Source organism: Lissotriton vulgaris, chromosome 3_1 (genome assembly GCF_964263255.1).
Source record: "Lissotriton vulgaris chromosome 3_1, aLisVul1.2, whole genome shotgun sequence".
Taxonomy (NCBI): Eukaryota; Metazoa; Chordata; class Amphibia; order Caudata; family Salamandridae; genus Lissotriton; species Lissotriton vulgaris.
The window spans coordinates 794571051-794595091 of record NC_141689.1 but is presented as its reverse complement, the minus strand read 5'-3'; the positions used below and the strand labels follow the sequence as shown (position 1 = coordinate 794595091).

The 24041-nt window shown below is 42.2% G+C and overlaps 1 protein-coding gene across 2 annotated transcripts in view; it reads left to right on the top strand.

The window, feature by feature from the left end:
- Positions 1 to 24041, top strand: part of MARCHF3 (membrane associated ring-CH-type finger 3) — a 313528-nt gene that overhangs the window by 145402 nt on the left and 144085 nt on the right. The gene's annotated exons all lie outside the window — the stretch shown is intronic.

Below are 24041 nucleotides of genomic sequence, written 5' to 3'. Positions count from 1 at the left end.
ATGAAGCCTGGCTCTGGCTCAGTCTGATGTCCTGTTGGATCCTCGAGCCCATAACGTGCAGAGCTTTCATGTGGCTTCTGCCTGCCTACTGGTTGTGGTGTTTGGGGCAGAGCTATCGGCTTTGGATCTGGGGAACCAGGTTCGAATCTCAGTGTCGACTCAACATCCTGTGATTTGGGGCAAATCACTTCATCTGCCCATCCCTATAAACAATAAAAGGTGCCCTTGTGTAATTTAATGGGTACTCATGTAAAGTGCTCCAGTATCTTCGGTTCGAGTTGGCGCTATATAAGAACTGCAGGAAAATGCACAAAGAGATAAAAACAAAGCCTTAACATTAGGAAAGACAAATATATATCAGCTTACTGGCTCATTTGTTCAAAGTGAAACCTGGGTGAATCACGGCTTACATGCCTAAACTGCATGATGTTAGACAAATATTTTCTTTCACCAAAACATTTTTCTTCATTATCTTGTATGAAAACTCTTTCAAATATGAGTTCAAAATGCCAAGTGTACAAAAACCTATTGTGTTTGATTTAATAGACTATAATGATGCTCTATAATAATCTGGGCCACGCATAGGATTTTGTCAAATCTTCCACATGCTAAAGAAAAAATTGTTTTTGAATTTTGAGGAGGCTTTATCCTATTTGACATGATGTTTGGTCTATGATTTATACAGCACAGCCGCTAAGGTCAGAGCCAGACCTTTGGCTCGGCTCTGGTTTGGCTCTCCATGAAATATTTTGGCAAGTCCACCTCTATGCTAAATGAGCATTTCATTAGTTCATTTGTCATGTGATAGGCTGCATGGTGGTAATTTATAGAGTGTACCACAACAGAACATTCATGCAAGATTTGATGTGCCTGAACAAATCCATACACAAGTAAAATAGGTGTTCATCCACATTCTAACTGTGTGCCATAATTGTAGAGTCTGGCTAACGACTTCAGATCCTAAACCCCCTCCTTACCACATGACCATGCCTTCTACAATGGAGTGCTTAGTCTTTAATAATAATTTGATTATTGCCGAGTTTACTGGCACTCTATTGCAACGTCAGATGTGGCCTTCAGATCTTCTCATTCGCCTGCGAGGATCTGGGGATGGCATTTCATGACTGTTTTGGGCAATAAATTAACAGACTTTGCAATTTATATATTATGTGTTATGTACTATGTGAAACAGCAGATACTTTCCCAAGGTTTTAAGTAAGATCTAACACATGCCACATTGTAGAACAGCAAGAAGCAATATGTAAAATTGTGTCTATAGAATTGTGGCAATGAGGCAAGGCGCTCTACTGCAGGTTTATTGAAAGTAGTAGCTGTCAACAGAAAAGAAGAGGAGGCAGCTAAGGGCTTCAAAGCTTTGCGTCCAATTGAAGGGAGCAGGATGGAAAGGGACTACAGGGATCCTCACTTCTATCATCGTCCCAAAGCCAAGAGCTAGTAACGTAGATGTTAAATGATGATCCTGTGATTTAAGGTGCCAATAGTGTTGCCGTCTCTTGTAGGATAGACAATGGTGGGCCTGCCACTGTGCAGGTATAGACGTGCCAGATTGAAACTCATCACCATTTTCACCCATTGCCCTCCATGGTTTATGAGGAATAAACCTTTCGTTGTCAAAGCACGATTTTTGAAATAGGTCAACTCCGTATCTTCAGCAGATGCCCCCACTTACCACTGCAGAGGTGACGTCAGATACGACTGGTCAGGAAGAAGAGGCGTTGGAACAGGTTCACTGGTCATGGGTTGCATGATCCACTGCTGTGAGGAAGGAGGCCTGGAGGACTGAGTATACAGTATGAGTGTGGCAAGATTTTAAACCGGCCAGGCAGTGGAGCAGCACATCATTGTTGTGATCCTATTTGGAAGGTGTGCACTGGAAACATCTAGTCATAAATATAGACTGGACAATCATCATATCATTACAGCAATACTGAGGGACAAAATATTGAAAAGTAAGTTTCTATACATTTCTGTACTTGACTCCACAAATACGTCCCCCTGTCCCCTTACCTTTTGATAAATTATCGCTCAATATTGTGCACTATCGACTCACAAAGTTGCTAGATTCACACAATGTTCTGTTAAACCCACTAAGCGTCTCTTTGAAGCTGTACAATATTAAATAAGAAAAAAACGATTCAATTTTAAAAATGAAAATTATTATGTAATAAAATGTTCATACGTCAATTCAACATGCCACAGAATTTAAAGTTGGCAGAAAACCCAAGACGCTTAAAAACGAAAATATCCAGAGTTGTTTAGTCTCAATGTAGCTTTCTTGCCTCCCCAACTTCTATCATCAGGTTTGTATAAATCCTGAATCTGAGTATTTCTGTGGCTCTGGTTTATGGATTGTAAACTCAAACATGTCCCACACCTACTGCCGCCTTTCTTTTTTCATCCCGGATTATTGTTATTGTACACAAAGAATATTTTTTCTTGAAGTGGTGATGGGTTTCAGAGAGTAGTGATGTGTTTAATTCAAGGATGATATCGGTGATGTAGTGAGGAGAGGAGACAACGGTATCTTAGCAACTTGCAACCTTTCGAGAAATGGATACGTAGCCGTGTAGCAAAAGGGCGTGGGTGATTCACTGGACAGTGTCCATGGAGATGCTGCTGTCCAGGTGGAAGGTCCATATTACAATAGAAAGCAGAATGATTATGGCCTTGATCACGAACTTACCAGCAAATATGGTGGATATGGCTACAGCACATTCATTTTACTGGCTGTTGTATTTAGAAACTTCTGGTAAAGATAGAAAATAAAATGCCTATACAAGGTAGCCTAGGGCACCTGACCCGAGACTTAGAGAGATTCATGCCCCAAGTCTTGGGGGTTGGATATTTTAGTCTTTATTAACATTCAGCAGTTTATACAGATGTAAGACCGCATGATGCCTCTAAAAAGTGCTCGATAGGTATTTTAAGAGCTGTGAAAGAGGTCTCTTGGCTCCTTCTATAAAGATCCGTTGTAGTGCCGGTGTTGAATCTGGAAATATCTATAGTTTTCTGTCTTTGGTGAGGTAAATCATTCTTCGCTTGCTAGAAGGATTTAATTTCCCTCTTGATGAGCATAACACCTATTTTGAGAAAGCTGCTGTTTCCCCAATGCTTAAAGCCCATTCGGTTAGACTTTGGGGAAGAACCTTTGTGTACCCACTGAGAAAGAAAGAGAAAAACTCATTCTTCTGCGTCAATGTCTCAAACCTACGGGGCACCCTGTGTTATGGAGGGGTATGGTATTTATTGCCGCATTGTGTTTTATATTGTGACAAAGCTTCACATTGGGTTATCTCTGAGAGCGAAACCAATGAAGGGCCAAGAGCTTTGGTCCTGTGATGTACTCACTATGCAAATTATGCCTCCTGATTATAGCTTTTGAACCTGCTGATACCCATCTCTGACCCCTCTGTGCAAAAGAGGCCTCTTGAATGAGATGCTTGTCCATTACACCCTTAACATCCCCCCCACCTCCCCCCTCCCCCAGGCCACAAATAACCTATTATATGTTCCCTCTAACCGGTCCACCCCAGGAGAGTAACCATGCAGGGTTGTCCCGCATCTCCCTTTTGGCAATCTGAAGCTCTGGCTGGCCGAAGCATTAGTCTTACTAAAGTTCTCTTTATCATTTGGTATCGGGGACAAGCCTATCTTTATTCAAAGTCTAGCAAATTGAGGATGCATTTCTAGGACCATCCTTTTCTCACTTGTATCACTGTTATCAGAAGCAAACCTTACGCATGGTGTTGATGCAATCACAGCGATTTGAGCATTCCAGGTTGACCTCATGGCATGCTTATATGATTTGATGTTTACCTTCACCCATTGACTGATACTAGGAACGACTAACATGGAATCGTAGATTTTCTGTCTATGGAGTATAAATGGCCTTTAACCTTCCAGCTATTAGCTCCTCTTTCAGCTACCACAATTCTCTGTGTCTAGATTTCTCATCCGAGTCCAAACAGAATTTGCATCTGTTCCACAATGATGTGGCTCACTTTCCATCAGGACCCTGTTACAGGGAGTATATACAAGTAATCTAAAATATCCCTCCTGCAAAGGGCGTGTAACTCAATGGAAATTGCACATCACTACTTCCTTTCACTCCAGACACCTTAACCACACCCCCCAGGATATTGCAGCATGGACTAGCAAATTTAGCAGCACAAATATGGAAATTCAGCGCCATTTTATTTTACTCAATCATTCATTTTCAGCCTGAAATCAATGGAAACTTTTGTAGCAGAGTATTCCACTTTAAAATATACATGTTTAAAGTGTCTGGAGCTGTATTTCTCCCTGGGATGTTCTAGCGCCGATGTATGCGCCTCTGCTGTTCCTTGAACTCTGCGGAATTTCACTGAGTTTTGATGTCAATCCACAAAATTCTACTCTGCGAGTTCTGCCCACTCCAATCAAAAGTTACTAAAAAGGGTGTGAAATGTGTTCCCAAGCAATGGACGGACTGTTGCTAAAGTTGACTGCTTCCTTTTCTGTTGCTTAATGCTGTATTTAGTTGTTAAACCGGCACTAATGAGGTGAATTTTTTCCCCAGACAGGTTTACAATAGGTAAACATGAAAAGATAATAAAATGATACTATCGCTAGATGTGCCACATTGCGCCACATACATTACCTTTTCTTGCTGCATAATTTAATACTCCCCTGCCGCAGAAACCCAGTGGCCCTGCCTAAAACCCAGGTTGTACCCTGCGCACTGAAAGAAACCTAGGACCTACAAGAGACTGGAATTAACGGTGGTGGGTGCAGTTAAATAATGTGACCCCCCTCCCTGCCTGTACAAATAATTCCAAATGGAGAGGAGGTGACTATGGGCGTGTCCACAGGGTACATTAGTTTCTGTGCTGTCAGGAGTGGCACATGCGGGGAGGTTTAAGTTTAAGAGCATTTCACCAGCTCGATAAACCCCACATTGCCGCCCCTGCCATGATAGCTCCTAATACTGGTCAGTAGTGAGCGGTAACATTACTCAATTTAAGAGCTCCTTCAGAAAGTTCAATGTCCTCCGAAATAAAAGCTTGGATCCTTTGTAATCTTCTTCGTCGTAATGTATCCAGCATTCCCAAGTAATAAGCTGGCAGGTTGCAGGCTTAATTCCACAGTATGGCATTAGACAATTCTCGCCTCATAAAGAACCAATGGTAAAGACGAAACTAGAGAGCTTTTTTTGTGTAGCTGGCATTGCAAAGCTCAACACCTGCATGATTTTGGGCCTTATATTTGGTGCTCAAGAAGGGTGCTTGATTGAAGGCACTAAGCACTCCCACAGAAGAAGACAGACTCCAGAATGATTCCCTCGTCAAAAAGAAAAAATCTCTCCAAATTTTGCGGGCAGTTTTGTAAAATTGTCTGCCATTTTTAGAAAACTGCAGATTTTGCGATTTGTTTTTCAAATTGCTAAATCCTGGAGAGTCTGCTTAACTGACAATTGTTTACTGAATTTTAGCACCAGGCGTATTGTGGGATGCAACTAGGCATATGGGTGCTCTAAGTGTTCACGAGTAACTACTCCAATAAACAACTACAATTTGTTAAAGTAAATATTTAAAAAACTATTTTTTTCTAATCTTCAACATTTTCCTGTTTCCTGTTTTTTAATTCCTTTTCCTTTGATCTTTGCAGTAGCTGTCAGAAAATTGTTACCTAATGCACCATAACATGGCATGACTGCCACCATACAACATTGCTAAACATATGCACTTCCTATGCAGGCGCAAGGCTTCAATAGTTTAACACTTTGTGCTTCACTTCACAAGTCTGCTTGACTAACACGCTTACAAGAACCAGGGGCGTAGCTTGGTCAGTAAGCCTGGAGGGGTGTGAGCTTCAGAATTTTCGATAATTACGCTGGCATGTCATGCTAATCATATAGGCGCATGAGAGGGGGCTTAAGGACCAGTGAAAAGGGAATTGGGTGCAAATTGTGAGGGGTAGTGTAAACAGAGTATTTTGCAAAAAAAGTTTTAAGACCTTCATAAAACGGAGATGAGAGTGAGTGTGTGTATTAAAAAATTCCGAGGTGAAATCTGACAAACTCCTTACCATACCCGATTGAAAGCTCCTGTACCCAACGATTTACTAAATAATAGATATATTAGGGGGGTGTAACACCCCAAACCCCCTGAAGCTATGACCCTGTTACGAACCTTCACTAATTCCCTGTATATGACTGTGGCAGCCTGCTGGCACCGCAGGGGATCCCGGGATTATGCAAAACTACACATTCTCCGAAACGAGTGACAACAGGAAATTTGTCAGCCTGTTGCTGGATTCTTTTTCATTCTTATGTTAAATTTACAATGTCTGAAATGTATAACCAGAAAATCACTCTAGATGCCTAGGTTATGTGAGACACTATCTTAGTAAACCTAAAAGAATCCAAAAGATTTAGGGGAAAATGCTTCACTCACAGCTTCTGGTGGCAATCTTGATCAGAGGGTCCCCATGCCTCGGTAGGTAGATACCACATTGGTGGACTTGACCAATGCTGGAAGTTCATATATAAACGTTTGATGTATTCTTTGCAGCGATCCAGATAAATAATAAAAATATCCAAAGGTAAGCCTGATGATTTCCCTTTATTGTTTGGTACCTTTGGTATGATTAAAAGAAAAGAAGATCAAGCCTATTACGAGATTCAGTAGCTCATCTAGCCAATATCCTATTCTAACATGTTTCGGCCATCTAAAAAAAGCCCATAGAGTTCTATGGTTTTCTTCAGGGCCCTCACACTCCTGTTTAACTATGCATTCATTCTATACAGCGATCATCAGACCTTGTGCTCTCATACTTTTCATCACCTAATGACGTTCTGTCAGCACCTGTAGGGTTAATAGGATATAAATTTAATTAATTAAAATAAAGAGTAACATCACTCAACAAAAAACTCTTGTGGGGGTGGACGAAACTGTTGTGACGGTTACCTCCTCTCCGTAGACAGATATGTCATCAAATCTCTAAGCACATGTGCTGTGCATAAAAATGCAGAGAAAAGCACAGCAAACGCACTCCATGCGTGGGGATGCTATTGTGTACCTCAGCACTCATACCTGTGTTCATGTATCCAACACCTATCCAAACTCTGGGTGGGTTCAGTGTATACCCAGTCAGATTGGGGAGACACCCCTCTGTAGTCACACTTTGTGAAAGAGTAAGTTAGTATGAAAGAGTGATAAGATCTATTAAATCACTAATATAATTTTAATATAATGCAGACTTCTTTGTTGAGAAACCCATTTCTACATGTCTTCTACAAGAAATTTCTCGACCCGAGCGGGTGGAGTCAACAGGTGACCCACTACCTTTTCATGTCAATTGTGGTATCCGTTAGACATAACACTATAGTACATGACATTTGCAATAAAAACCGATGTGCATCAACTCTCGTGCGCCTTCCTTTGCGTAATATTTATCAGTCTGCTTGCTTATGCTCCAAAGATGGGCCCACGAAGGACGCTCTCGGGACATACAGTTTGGTGGCACACCAGCCGAGTGGAGTCAGCCAAGTTACCTCAAGCCCCTGCACTTGCTGTGGGTGATGGGTCTGCCACAGCGGCGAAACTGCTTAGTCAAGTGTTAGTCATGCTAGAGGGATACTGCAAAAGGTAGACAGTCACCAAAACAACTACCAATTAACTTGAACTATCTGTATAATTTCTGCGGGAAGACAACTGTTTATTTCTCTGGGAGGTGCGCATTAACTGCATTGTGTCAAAAATGCGCAGCACACTGACCTACCCAAACTGCCTCCCTTCCCTCATTACCAGTTCCAGTCACTGACCGCTTAACATGCTGCTCCTGTAGACGTCTGCCCAGGGCCCCAGGGCTCATCTCCACAGCTAATTTCTGGCATATTGCCACAATATTTGGGTTCGTCCTTCCCAGCACAAAATAATTTTGACTTTGCCGTTTGCAGTGGGATCCGTGTTATTGCTGTGAAAAATACAGACTGAGGCTTGTGAAGTCTTCTAAGAAACAATAAATAAATAAATAAAGAGCCGCTCTAAAGCAAGGGCGTTCAACAAACATCTGGAGGGCCCGACCCCTGAACCATTTTCACAATAACCACTGACTGTAGGAGTTTCATCTAGATTCATTTCCTATAAATGTGTCTGTTGATATCCTGAAAATGTGTTATGGATTCAGCCTTCCTGAAACCTCTGCTGGAACCCTTTCCAAAGGGGTTCATTCCTAGCCTGCCTCATATTATCTGTTAAGACCGATAACATGTTTCCTAATTATTATTCAATTAGAGCATTCGTTGCATTTTGCCAACTTTAACCTACACATATAAGTGAACATTTGTCGTTTATATTGATTTCAAATGGCAACGCCTTTGCCACGCGGCGGAATGCCACCATATTTATTAGCTGATCTCTTGGTATCAAACGAGAACTATTTATACAGCCTCTGCCTGACGCTTATCACAGATGTAATAAGCTTGTGTAAGTCCACCCCCACACCCAAAATCTTTGCGAACAATAATGACACTGATTCACAGCGTCCGAGCCTGCAGGTGGAACCTACCCCTGTTGAAAACCCTCAGGTATGGCTGCTTTGTATAGGGTTCGGGTGGAACTATGGATGTTAGGTGCAGTACAGGGCCTGTTCTTGGAAGCTCACAAAGTCACAAGTTTGTGTGCATTCGCAAACCTTTCCAGTGTGTTTGTATCCAGTTTTTTTTACTTCATCTTAGTGCTTAAGACTGTTGGAGTAAGCATATATTTTAAGTGTCAGAATGCCCCAGACATCTCCATATTTTCAGGGAAGGCAAAGGGAGGTATATTATCCATGATGCATGAGAAGAAAACATAAAAGGCTAATTGGACAAATGCATGTCCCCTGCATGGAAGTGCAAACTCCACCCATAAGCCTATGATTAATAGAATTCCACATCCATAACAAGCAACAGCGCACACTCAACACTGTTGTGTTAAAGGTTCCAAAAACAATAGAATACCAACTGTCCAGTACCTAAATTGTAACCACACAAACACTTCATGGAAAAGACAGGTAGAAAAGAAATAGTACTGAAGGGCAGGTGCCAGTCTTTTTCTTTATACATATTTCCAGAAATTATTCAGACAGGGATTTCAAGACTGAAAACCCTGCTGAGTCCCCAAAATGAATTAAAAAAATATATATATCTTGGGTGCAATTATTCTTATTCTGATCATCAATTCGGGGGCAATAATGTCTACCTCTAATTTGCTTCCCAGCCTCCTGTGCCCATCACCCAGCGCTCTCCATCCTCTATTGTATTATGTGGACAATACAGATCATTTTCAATCCAGTTGAAAAGTAAGTTTTAGTTTCATCGTAAAATCATCCCCAAGGATCTTGGACCATAAGAGCTGGCCACATCAATAAGTCACCAATATCCGTCACTTCAGTAGTGAAAGAATACTTATGAACGCGTCGCGAAACACCACATAATGGTGGTTAATTGTTCACATAAAAAGAATTTCAAAACCTACACAAAAATGTAATGGACTTATTGCTTTATACTTTTCGAAATATTGTACATCTGCTCTCCATTGGTCCCGTCTCACCTGCTTTTAAGTAGTCATCCCCAATTGTCAGGCTGGATGAGGGAAGTGTCACTTATTACTTTTTTTGTTTTGTTAGGAAGAAGTTGTTCTGATAACTTCTATGAATATGAGATCTAATTTAACCTGCCTCTTGGGGCCTGATTTAGAGTTTGGCGGACTGGTACTCATACTCCATAAAAAACGTGATGGATGTCCCTTTCCTGAAAAACGTGATGGATGTCACGTTCGTCTTATCACATGTGCATTAGGACATAATTCACTCGTAATACGGCAAACGGGAGATCGGTCATGTTTGTGGTGGAGTATCCTTTCTGCCAGTCTCTAAAACGAGCCCTAGTTTTCTTGCTGCAACCCTCTCCCGCTCATATGAAAAGATGGAGGTTTGTTTGGTGCAGGACAGCCTCCTGGTAGGCTCGAGGTTGATATCCCTACACATTTTTTACCTGCTGCAGCTGAATTATTCCCAGCCATGTAAAGTATGTTCTTACTAAACCCCCTGCATACTGAGTGAGTGTGGCTAATTAGCCCTTTCATTGCCAGGAAGATTTGGGGGCGGGCGGTCTAGCAATAAGCAGATGCTGAAGAAAATTCAGTGTGCTCCCTCTGGGCTGTTTGGCGGGCTGAAAAACTGATGATCCATGCTCTCTGAGACCACCCCTCTATTCCTCAGCCTACCATTGGTTTACCATGAGCCCCATGTGACCAGTCATGTCGTGGTCAGAAGGTTCCACAGTGGCGAGCCAAAGATCGCCTTAAAATATCCTTATATCAATCTTTGGTTGTGCGGGTTTAGCTCAACTTACTGTACGGAGATAAAAAGGATTTAACACTCGAAAAAAACAATACATCTAAAAGAAAAAAATGGAACGTGCAAGCCAAGTTCAAAAATTGTAAAATAAAAACCTTCTTCAATTAAAGCCAACAGGGACATTAGTAAAAATCAAAGGAACGCTATGTAAGTCTATAGATGACACAAAAATGACAATACTGCTATGGATCTTTGTAGAGGTGCCCAGACAAAAGTAAGGCTGACTTGTCACTACCAATAACCAGGTAGATGCATGACGTTTTTCTGGGGTCGTATTACACAGAGTGCCCCAGAGTGTAACAGGCATGTGTGCCCGCTCTGTGTGCCCTCAGGGTACTTTGGTGTTACAGAATGTACCACAGAAGCTTGTGCGTCCCCTTCTTGTGATACTGATAGTGTTGCCACACATATGCACCAGCACTATCATGAGAGGGCATTTCCTCATTTGCATAGTCACATGCAAGTGAGGGAATCTTGTTGCCTGTGTGCCCACACTATATTATGCATGCGAATGCAAAAGCACGAGCCATCAGGAGGTACACTAACAGTGCGCCACAAAAAGGTGGTGCCCTGTCAGTGCACCCCCAAAGGGCAGCCGTCAGGAGGGGGGCAAAGGGGGTCACATGGACCCCCCCCCAGATACACACACTCACAGCCCCCACCTGCAAGGGGATCTCTCTCCTCTTTAAAGTGCAGATTTGCCACCTGTACCGTGAAACAGAGCAGCTTTTGCGTATTTCACATGAATGTGCTGCCCCCAGGGCAGCTCAAGTTTATGGCAGGAAACATGCGCCCTGTGTGTGATACTTACCGCCCCTGGTGAACAAATTCACTTTCAGACTTTTACCTTTTTTAGGGTGCTCAAGCCTCTCAAGTGGTGCTTGTCTAATGGGGAGCCCAACAAGGACCCCATGTCATCCAATGGCTCTACTGAAGCTGACAGTAGAGAGGGTGGGTGAATCTGAGGCCATCGAGCACTTGTGAAGCCTGGGAATGTTACACATTTTTCTGAAATAGAGCCGGACCTTGACCCGAGACCTCATGTTCTCTTCTTCAGTTTTTGGGTGGTAAGGTTTTGCCACTAGTGATGCTGGACACCACCCACATGTGCAATCAGAGTGGATTAGAGACTTCGGATCCCCAAAGCATACAGGACGTTTGTGACAGGGTGCCTTATCTTCATGCTGGGCCCCTTAGGAATAAACCTCAACATTGGTCAAGTGTGTGCCAGTGTGTGTGTGTCACTCCTGTAAACATCCAGCTGCAAGCCGTAGAGCGAGCCTGCTCTTAGCTTCAAGGGTCCTTCTCTGTAACCACCTGGCGTTTCTATTCTTTTCAAAATCAGTCCTGAGACCCCCAGAAGTCATGTTTCTTGGTTCCCCAGTACAGGCAAATACTACACAGTAGGAGTCGTGACTCGCTATGTGTGGCTAGAACAAGAGTCCGGTTGCCCCAGGTGTTTTAGGCAGGTTGAGACCTGGGTTTATATTTTTATCCCCTACGAAATGTACTCTGGAAATGGGAATTCTGCAATCAGATTTCAGATTGATTAAAATAGATGCATGCGTTCCAATAACCACGTAGTTAGTGGCTGGACGGAATTTTAAACCCATATTTGAGTTTAAATGACATTCTAGGCTTTGTGTTAGTGTGTCATTTGCTCCTAAAACGAACACAAAGCAGTGAAATACTATGGCTAAAAATCAACATTTCTCACAGAAGCTTGCATTTAAAAGCAACAAAGACATGTGCAAAAGAGTTGACCCACACGTACATAGTGCATTGACCTGTGTTGAAGTTAATTGATTTTATGAGTGTGGTTTGTACCACAATAAAGGGCTGACCCTTTAAACAGAAGAAAATAAGAACTGCGGCAAGTTACAGGTCACTGTTCACAGTGGAGACCAAAACCAGGTGCAGAACATGTCTGAATACCAACTTTCATTCAATGAAATGCATTTAATTAGTTTACTGAAAGCCAGGAGTGTAGAAAGTGCCAGAACAAATGTTCTGGCATGACGTGTGTGTCTTTGACAGGACAATTACTAGTCTCTGTGCCAGGGTACCAATTACAAAGATGCATAGGAGGCGGACCTATACTAATAAACCCTTGATGTTACAAAATTATCTGGAGAACGTGGTAAAGGCTTATATGAACTGCTGTTGTCAGGCAGCAGACGGGGGCGTGCGTTCTTGCGATGTTTTAAAGCGAATATGGTGGGAAATATAAGAGCTTATGGCTTAGCTAGTCTATTCAAAGCACCTGCAACAGAGACCGGAAAGGAAAACCAGGCCATGAATCATTCACACCTTTAACATGATGCCTCCATAATTTAATTTCAATAATTTGTGTGGGGTCTGCATGTCAGGATAAATCAATGTCTCTAAACATACGTTTCCATTTTGTAAAATCATGAGCAATACTTCAAATTAAGCAATCAGCATTTGTACAGCGCAGCACTGTCGCCCCCAGAGGTATCTGGGCGCTGTGATGGTCAGAAACGAGCAGAAAGAGTCAGAATAAACGTCAGAAAAGAGCAGAAGAAGCCAAATAAAGGCCAGAAACGAGCAGAGAGGCAGAATAAAAGACAGAAACGAGAGGAAAGCAGCAAAATAAAGGTCAGAAACAAGCAGAAAGAGGCAAAATAACAGAACAAGAGGAAGATAAAGGGCAGGAGCGAGCAGAGAAGAGGCAGAAAAATGAGCAGAGGAACAAAACCAAAGGCAGCAGAGGGTAAGGGACTGCAGGCAATCTGGACAGTAAGACCGTCGCAGGGGGAGCTGGTACGAGTAAACATTTACCTAATCCAGTATCTTTGTAATTAATGGTATATGTAAGGGTGCCAAGTAGAGTAAATAGAGGTCTTTTATTCTTTTCTCCAAGACGGGTACATGACCTTAGTGGAAGTCTCTGTGTTGGTGAACCCCACTTATAGGAGCATTTCATTCAAGGTCTTTGAAGCCTTGTAGAGATTAGTTTAAGACTGGCATATCAGGTGTATCCAGTTTACAAATGTTCCAATCATGAAGCTGGTCATAGGCTCTTTATATTTGCACGCTTCCTAGGTCGGTTTCGAGAAGGACTATCAGAGGCGAAAGGAAGATTCACTCGTCCTTTATTCAGTATAGTGTACATAACGGTTTAATTTGGAAACTCCCATAACACGGCCTGCTGCAAGTCACGCGTAGCATTCGAGGGAAGACACAAAAGACAGACTAACGAAGAAAGGAACGATAAACATAAGGTAGAACAAGCAACCTCTAGACAGTTGCAGATGTAAGCCTTACATCTGTGGACTAATCACTGTGTAATGTTAGCAAAGTCCAGAACACCCTTTACTCTTCTTCAGGGCAGACCTCAAGATAAAGAACCAATCAGAGAGTAATGGTGTTAATTAATTAGTTCTTTTAAGCATTTTGAAACCAAATTACTGTGTTTACTTTACTGATATTGACAATATTGGCTTTTGGCTGTTTTCTTATTATGAAGTGATTGTGAGTGTTGGAAATGGGGGCAGGGGCAGTGAGCTCGGATCGGCCATGATCTGAAGTGAAAGCTACATAGAGTGAAGAATCATCTATCTCTAGTGTAGATTCAGAAAAAATGTCAGTATTAAGGGGTGAAATAAAAGTATTCAGGTGAAAAGCTCCTAAAACTCTGCGTCAATTGGGCAGGCAACAAATTTAAGGTGTATTCCTTTAAACGTTCCTTTTGTTGGTAAAAAAAGATGTACGTCAGTGACTCAACAGTGCGAAAATGGTTGAATGCGTTGGACCATTTGTATATTGTACACCGAGAGCCCAACCACCTCTTGGCGCAAAATACATTTTGGGAACATTGTAAAAGAGTTACATAGCTGTTTTTACCTGTGCTATAGTATGCTTCTTGCACCCTGTGCACATATTGCTGGAGGGATAAGGTGAAGAGAGACAATTGGGGGGCAAGGGAGGGAGTTGAAATACAAAAATGGCTGCTGAGCAGCCTCACTATGAATTTTATTTAGAACAAGTGCACTTTACTTAGCTATTCTTACCTGGTGCTATGTGCGCTTTTGGCCCCTTGATCAGTAAATGTCCATCCACCCGCCGCTGGAGGTACGTGCGATGGCGAAGAGAAAAAGATGGTGTGATCATGGTTCAACGTGCTGATTGATCTCCATTGGCCCCAGAGAACTTGGGTAGCTCTGATCTGGGTGCTTGTCTTTTTGACAGTCCTATGATCCTCGCAGTGTTTAAAATGATCTTTAATTACTACTATTACTGCTTATTGAGCCTGGATTAGATGTGAAATCTATTATTTATAAGCTTTCTTCAACCGTTTTTGGAACATTTTGAATACGACTAATTAGTCCCTTCATTTGCATTCTGTTGCACCTGTTTGGAACACCTCATAAATGTAATTCGTTTTTTTTTTTAAAGAAAAAGCATAGTAGGAAGTAGCACAGAGGGACAGTGAGCTTAGTGTCAGCCCCCTCCACTCTTTGGCTTTGCTGTGTCTTTAATAATTTGTCACTGCTCAGATAAACTGTCCATCAATGCTATGGCGTTCCAGGGAGGATTTCGTTTTTTACTTTGTTGACTCAGAAACATTTTAATTGATACTTGATGTTTGGATGCCATAGCCTGTGTTATTTACTAATTAACCACGTGCAATTGTTTTACTTTACTGTCATGATAACGTGGTTGGATTTATGGATGTTGTGTTCATAAAGTAAAGAAGTGGGAGAATATATGCTTTTTACTTTGCACTCGTTTGCTGTGTATACTTTTTAAGATCACCACAGAAAAGACAAATTTCATTTTCTAACTCCTTTTCATTAAACTCTTCTTTGGGGCTATAAATTAACTGTGCTAATGCATTCTGTTCAGTAAAGGTGTCCAACTCCCAGCTTCCATATTTGTGTACTGCAAGATGTTGCTTAATTATAATATTTCCTTTCTCGGACTGCTGGGAGCTGTGCACACAAAGTTACCCCACTAGTACCAAACAATAAACCAGATTTATTGGCTTTGCCAATCCTTCTTTTATGATCTAGTAGGGTGCATTGCTCCCCATGAATGTGTGACTGCCTCGCTCTGCATCGAGTATGCTAGAATAAATGCAGAAATATTGTCTGTCTTTACTAACTTAGATTCGTTAGTGATCTTCTATCCCAGTTAACTACAGGTTATCATGCATTGCATTGAAGAGTCACATGAGAGTACTGTTTCTGCCATATGTTAAAGGGTCTCATTCCAACAGAAAAGAGACAACAGACGTCCACAGAAACCCATTTGTCAGCAGTTGTGTGTCCCTTTTGTGAGATCTGCCCTGCAGGCTTATAGTCAGTGCTTAATTTGAGCCGGTGGGGAATAGAGGGAACATATTGTTGGGGATGGGCACTTACTTTTCCAAAATCAGGTATTTACTGAGTTTAAGAGAGGGGAAAACATACAGATCCGAAAGACTGAGGAAGAAGAAGTCGGTAAAACAGTTGTAAACTGACATAATATTTCATTCTCTATGTGAAAGGTTTTCACCCTGGAGGGAGCCTTTCCTGCTACCAAGGCATGTGACTTGGCAACATTTGTTTTTAGCCCAAGGTCGCTCATGAATTCATTAAAACTGGTTAAAAGCCTTTGTAAACCCACCCCAGTTCTCAACATTAGGACACAATCATCCACATATAACAGGGCTGTTAAAGTCCTTTGGCCTATTGTGGGGGTACCGACATTTCCAATTCTGATGTGGCTTTCTAGGTCATTTATGTATAAGCAGAATAGGAAGGGGGCGAGTACGCTTCCCTGTCTGACCCCACAATCCATCTTTATGGGTCCAGTAAGCTCACCAGTTGCTCCATAGCGTACCCTCCCTGTGACACCATGATGCATTGCAGCTAAAAAGTGGACGATTGAAGGGGTAATGCCCATAAGGAGCATTTTTTCCCACAGTTTCCCCCTCTGCACCCAGTCAAAGGCGGATGTCAGGTCTATAAATACCAAGTATAGGGACCCTGACTTAGCCATGGTGTATTTGCCGATGACCAGGTGCAGGTTAAGGCACTGTTCTACAGTGCCCAGGTCTTTCCTGAAGCCATACTGAACAGCGGAGAACTTCCCATTTTCTGTAACCCAAGTCTCTAGTCTCTCCAGTATTACTCGTCCCATAATCTTGCAGGTGCTGTCGATTAAAGGAATAGGACAATAGCATTTTGGGTCAGATCTATCACCCTTTTTAGGTCTCGCCTCTCAATGCGCATGCGCATCGAGCAGAGCGAGACTATAGCGACTTAAACAGACTTTACCCAACTGGGCGATTTGGTGCTGTGCCCGTGCGCTTTTAGGTCAATGCGCAAGCGCATTGACCTAAAATGCGTGTGCACATCATCAAATCGCCATCTGTTCCCTCAGCCGCACTCCTCCCACACCTTTGAAGTGAAGCTTAGCTTCACTTCAAAGGCCCCTGCTGCTTCACACCCTCATCGCCGCTCTCCCCGCTCCGCCCCCTCCCCTGCCCGCCGTGTCGCATTTCTCCTCCCCCCTCCCCACAGAAATGCCCTCTGTCTTGGTTTTTTCATTCCACTTATTCCCCTGTCTACCACACTTGCCACCGTGGGCTCAAATTGACCCTCGAAGTACAGCACAGACGATGCCTTTTAGTCCCATTGGTTTATTTACATGCTATAGATGGAGGAGAAACGTGCTAAATAATAGTAGTTGTCATATACAAGCATGTCCTAGTAAAGCTATTTGTATGTTGATTACTAAGGGGCGCCTTAATCGGTAGGGGAGACGGGAGGGCTGCAAACACATACAGCAGAGAGAGGGGCCTCAAATCTGCAGGAGCGCACCCCCGGAAGCTTTGCTGCCATAACTTAGTCGAACATTCATTGCACGCTCATTTCAGCAACGCTACCCTTGTGCTGTGCTGCGCTGCAATCAGAGTGGTTTACGGGGGGTTCCCAATGCTCCCCGCACCACTCACAAATAATTGTAATACTAACCAAATTATATAAATAACGCATTCTATTTAAAAATCAATGGATATCTTAAAAAAAGGACAAGGTATCTCGCTCTCCTCCAGCCTCCCTTCATACACATATGCCACCCCTTGCCCCGGATCTATCCCCACCCGCTGTCCTTCTCCATCCTCCGTCTGCCCCTAGGATTCCTCACCAGGATTCTGCCTATTCCACCACCACCGCTCTTTCAGCAGTGTTTCAGCGGCGTTCGTTACCAGGGCAACAATCAGGTTGAAGGGCCGTGTGCACTGTGGTTGTGCCGACATGTTACAACCTTAGACTAATACTCGCAGGGAAAGGCGGAGCCATATTGGAGTGTAGCCGACAGTCAAGTCTTAGTTGTACGTGAAAGGGCAGAAGTATGAAAGCTCGAGTAAGTACGACCCAGGCTTAAACTTATATTGAAAAACTTCAATAGCGAGTGTCTTCATATTTTAAGTGTGTATATTTATTTTCCATTTCATAATGTTTGATTCTATTCCTTTTTTAACTGCACAGCGTTTTTAATATTTGCGAACAGAAGTGTTTTGGTTGTTACTACGTTTATCAGAAGGCTATACTTTTGTCTTTAAAGATGGCTACTTCGCTGATGTCTGACTTTACTTTCTGCTTTATGCAAACGTGCCATTATGCATTGAGCATTTTTGTATTGCCATTGTGCAAGCGCATACAAATGTATTTTATTTTTATTTTATTCATCACACACCCTCACATCCTCTCACCCTCACAAACCCTCACCCACCCTCACACCCCCTCACCCTCACTCATCCTCACCCCCTCATCCTCACACACCTTCACTCACCCTCACACCCTCACCCCCCTCACAACCCTCTCACCCTCACACACCCTCACCCTCACACACCCTCACCCTCACACCCCCTCACTCACCCTCACACACTCACACACCCACTCACCCTCACCCTCACACCCCCTCACTCCCCTCACTCTCACACCACTCAGTGCTACAACACATATGTGTGTGTAGGTGCAAATGCAATGTTCTTGGATTTTCGTCACAATAAAATACTGAACATAATCTTCACAAAAGTTATTTACAAACGTTTAAGCTATTGCCATGTCTGACTTTACTTTCTGCTTTATGCAAACGTGCCATTATGCATTGAGCATTTTTGTATTGCCATTGTGCAAATGCATACAAATATATTTTATTTTATTTTAATTTTATTCATCACACACCCTCACATCCTCTCACCCTCACAAACCCTCACCCACCCTCACACCCCCTCACCCTCACTCATCCTCACCCCCTCATCCTCACACACCTTCACTCACCCTCACACCCTCACCCCCCCTCACCCCCCTCACAACCATCTCACCCTCACTCAGCCTCACACCCTCACCCTCACACACCCTCACCCTCACACCCCCTCACTCACCCTCAGACACTCACACACCCACTCACCCTCACCCTCACACCCCCTCACTCCCCTATAGAGGCCGGAAAAGTGTTTTTCCCAAGGGTCGGGCATGATTGTTGCATCAATATGGCCATTTTTTGTGTCACCAAAGTATTCATCATTAACAGTTTTCCAAAAAAAGTTTGGAATCTTTACTCTGGGTTGCCACGTATAATTTGGCCCATACCTCTTGCTTGATTTCCTTCTTAAATTTCTCCAGTGTGCATTTATAATCCATGCGCACCTGTCTCACTCCCACACTGTCTTGTGGTTTGATTTTTAAGATCTTGATTAGTTTTCTATGTATTTGGGAGCATTCCCTGTCAAACCACCTTTTATTTTTCTTTAAGCTATTTGACAGAATTTTAGTTAGGAGTGCCTTTGTCGTCTCAGTTATTGCATTATGCGATCTGATCATGGATGTAGCACTTAAATTTTCGTCCAGACAGTCCAATACTTGCACGAGATTACTCTTTATAATCTCTTCCAGAATAATATCAGTTTTGTCAGTGGACCACTTCCAAGTTAGCAACTTATTTTTAGTATAGGATAAGGGGACTACCTTGACTGGTATCTTGGGAAGATCTAGTAGGGTCAATAATTGTAGTGTTAGGGGGTAATGGTCACTAAAATGATTTTGAAATATGTTAAACACCATAGTTTCAGACTTAAAATGATCGGACAAAATAATAAAATCAATCCGCGTTCCCCGACGTCTTCCAACATAGGTTACCACATCGGAATTTAAAAGCTCAATAAGATCTAAAGTAAAGAAAAGTGAACATTTTGACAATGAAAAATTGTAAATGCTCCCACAGGGAGCATGCTCACAGTGATAACTGCCAGCCATATCCCCCATTAGATGATGGCAAGCCTCACATTTAGACAATGAGCACAATTTACAGTTAAAATCGCCTCCCCCCCCCAGAGTATTTAATAGTCAGTTTTTAACTCCTTAATGTGTTTTGTAAGTGCAATTTTAAATTCCTGGGCAAAAAAAATTTGCGCTGTTAAAATTATTATGATAAAATTTAATAACCACAAGGGTTAGTTTCTCTTCAATATTATGTTTATAATCTGGAAGTGTGGGGAATCCAGCAGTAGTTTCCTAACTCTGCCATTAATGTTGTGGAAATCAGAGTTAGTAGGCCGCCTTTAGCATGTCCACCTACAGATGGTCTAGCCGATGTGTGAACAGAATAAAAACCATTTCTATAGGCCAATTCACGCATCCAGGTTTCCTGTAAACAAAAAATGCTAAATTTTGTAGCAAACTCTACCCAGTCATTGATGACTAATTTGTTTGACAAACCAGCTACATTCCAGAAGAGACTATCATATGAAGATGTACTGATGTGGGGTATCTTTATTCTCTACACAGCCGGTATCTATTGCACAACCTTCTACTGTCATCATGTTTGTTATTACGGTGGGGTTCGCAGTACCATCTGGCTCAACAATAGGGCATACTGACACAACATCTAATATTCCATCACTAGGGGAAATGGGTACTGAATAGTGTGTCGAGGTCAGTAAACATTCCTGATTGGAATGATGCGGATTATTCAAGATATTAATATTATCAAAAGACAGGGAGCTACTTAGGGATACAAGACAACTATCTCTTTCCGTGTCAGTTAAGGCTTGCAAAAAAAGTTGGAATCTTGAATGAGGGAAATATTTTAGATTGAGAGTGTTCCTGACCCGTGCCCACATTTGACAATGGCCTATAAAGATAACCTAGTGGTGCAGCTTAAATAATTCCTCCCATATTATTGCTTCAAGAGAGTTTGTCCGTGAGCCAATGCACAAAATTTGTTTCCCTGAAATTTACAACAATACAATCATCCATTTTTCGTTTTTAGCCTGAGAGCCCACCCATGAGACACGTTCTACACTGTTAATTTTGCCATTTAAAACATCGCAGCCTAGCCAGCCCAAAGTCTTCGCCACCCAGTACACCGTTTTGTTTTTAAGCTGTTTCCAATCTTCTATCTTGTTATGAGACAGAGGTGGGACATTTTTAAGAGCAATGACATAAGGAGTAGCTTCCAGAGGTAGATGGAGTGGTCTTGGACTATTATTCACACCAGCTGAAACTGTGTTATTATTCCTCCCAGTGGGGTTATTGTTGCTTCGTTCCATATTTGCTGATGAGGGTACCGGCCGTACTTTATCAGGTTGTTTAGATAAATACCTTGTACTCTCTGTATTAGTTTCCACACCGACCCCAGTATCTGAGAGAGTGGGTTTGCCTGAAAAGAGTCCAAATTTGTATTTGAGATACTATTTGTTAAAGTCTCTGGGCCTGTGCTGACCTTTGAAATACTGGAACTCATTAATGTTTTAGCGAAACATCAATGCTATTTATTACCCCTATCAGGGGGTCTAAAATTGATTTAATAATAGCCTCCATCGAGCTTGTGTAATGGTTAAATAATACCTTGTCCCCCATGTACTCGGTGTTGGTGGGGTCCTTAATAGCACCTGTTGCCCGTGTTACTGGTTTGCGTGTTGAGGCCAGGGTCTTCTTTTGTGTCACAGTGGAGTCCATGACTTTCTTGGGTTTCCCATACGCCCTAGAATTTTTAGAGTGTCCACGAATCCTCCCTCCTGAACAGCGCCAATATTAACTTAGTCACCACTAACTTCCAAACTAATGGATGATATTCTATCTTCTAATGTTTTATCATGCTCGCCTACAATTTCCAGTGTGGTGCCATTTTGGTGCCATTTTGCAGAGCCTGTTGCGTCTCCCCCAACCTCTCCTCTACGGACTCTATCTCACTTGTTGTAGCCCTTATTGCCGTTGTTAAAAAGTTCGTAATTGATGAGGTTAATGGCCTGGCCTTCGTAGTCATAATGGTCTTACGTTTCCCCATCTTCCTACCTTTTGTGTCTTGTTGTCCGCAAAATTCCAACTCCTCTCTGCCCTGCTCGGCTGGCTCACAGAGAGCCTGCTGGCGCCTCCAGGCGAAAAGGCTGCTGGGGTGTGTAGCCCGGTCCCCCCCCCCCCCCCCCCCCCCCCCCCCCCGCAGCAAGAAAGTGCGCGTTGCGATGAGGGGTAACGGCCACCGTAGGGCCCCTGCTCCTGCCCTGTAAAGTGCGCTGTGCAAGGTCTTAAGTCTCTGGTCCCACCAGTAGAGGCTGGACAAAAAACTACCAGCCTTGGTATTCGGTGCACCAGTGATTAATTGAACCAGCTGACGACTTCTGAGCAGAGTTTCAGGCACTCTTTCTTTTACAAATTGAGCACTGCTTATAGTGTAACCTGTTGTTTTACAGGAACTGGCATCCACAGTCAATAACTTCTCTGGTATAGTTTCTCCTTGGTGTGAAGGTGAGTGATTGGTGGTATGCTCTGCGCAAGTGTTTTTAAAAGTTGCTAACTAATCAGAGCAGCAGGGTGCGAGCCAGTATCCAGGCCCAACTGGTATGAGGATTGTTTAATCTAAACCTTGTATGATGTCAAGCAGTTTCCTTTCATATATTAACTAACATGATGTGTGCATTGCAGTCCCTTGGCAGATGTTCAAGAGTAGATTCAAGATGCATGTTATAAGCTGCTACTGCTGCCTACATTTGATAGTATGACTATGACTGGTCTCCATCTTTGCCCACCTTGTGTAAGACAAACATTCCCAAACTTTCATGATGTATATCTTTGAAGGAACATTGCTTTTGCATCCTGTTACTACCAGTTTTAATAGCTGTATCACAAGTTAGTGGTTTGGGTGTGATACCCATACCCAGAGATCATTTGAGATGTTCTTATTGCTATTTAGAAACCCTTTTCTGTCTTTCTATCCCCCTCTAGCTTATCTCTCCTTGCATGGTTCATGGGTGCAATTAATTAACAGAATAGGCAACCTGTAATGGGGCTTCTGTGTTTGGTATGTTGAGGTTTGCCCACTTATGTTCACTGCATGTAAAGGATGAGCCCGAGTTTCATAGCTCTGGCTACCTTCTAGCCCAGAAAACCAAGCCAGGCAAATGTATTCATTAGAAGGCTTAGTCATGTATTGCAGTGACGCCTAAATGCCTAGATGTCAGATATATACTTCATCTTTCCTCCTTTGAGTCAACCTAATTGAGGCTGATGGAAATAATTGTATTTGCTGCTTGCAAACGTCTATTTTGTTGTCTGTCCTACCACCCCCTGACTTGATGTGGTGCACCTCCATGGCTGTGTGCTTCATTAAACTCGACAAGTTTACATTGTCCTTCGGTAGCTGTTGGGTCAGGACACTTCGTCTCTTCTTGTGTTTTTTTTTGCCAATTGTCTTAAAGGGAAATGTGTGTGTATATATGTATGTATATATATATATATATATATATATATATATATATGTATGTATGTATGCATGTATATATATATATATATATGTATGTATATATATGTATATATGTGTGTATATATATATATATATATATATATATATATATATATATATATATATATATATATATGTATGTGTATATATATATAGTATTTAGTATTTGGATAGATAGATAGATAGATAGATAGATAGATAGATAGATAGAAATTCAGTGAGACGTGATGTGCTGTTATGTTTATTGAGTGAAACCATAGAGGATTCCAGACCAGTGTCTCATCTTGCACTCAAGCCTCCTGGCTGTCGACCTGCTACTTCTGGACATAAATGTCTAGCTGGACTGAAACGATGCTTCCATTGAAGCTTGAAGTTCTAGGTCTCCAGTTTGACCCTCCATGTCGATTGATGATATTTAGCTGGTGCATGTTCCCATATATCTCCTGGTTTGTATTCCTTGATGGGGATTTGATGGCAGGTCAAGTTCACTGTAGTCTGTGTGGAATAAACATAAAGGCCATAACACGTAAACTGTTATGTGTCAGAGGTAATTAGGTCTGATGTCCTCAGTTACAGAGTTTTATTGGCCCGAAGTTGTGTGATTCCACTGAAAACAGTGCATGTGTTGCTATTTGTGGCTGTGACAAAGCTTATACTCAGTACAGCAGTACTGATTTAGGTTTTAGAAGCAAGCCAGAGATCATGGTTATAGGTCTGATCAGTTTATAATGAAATGTTACGATAAAGGCAATAGGCGTGACATATTTATTATTAAAAGTATATGTTAACATCAGTGAACTAATATTATTTTGTATGAAAACCTATAGAGAAGAATATTGTTGGATGGAATTGATTGTAATAGGCAATGCTTTAAATGGGCCTGT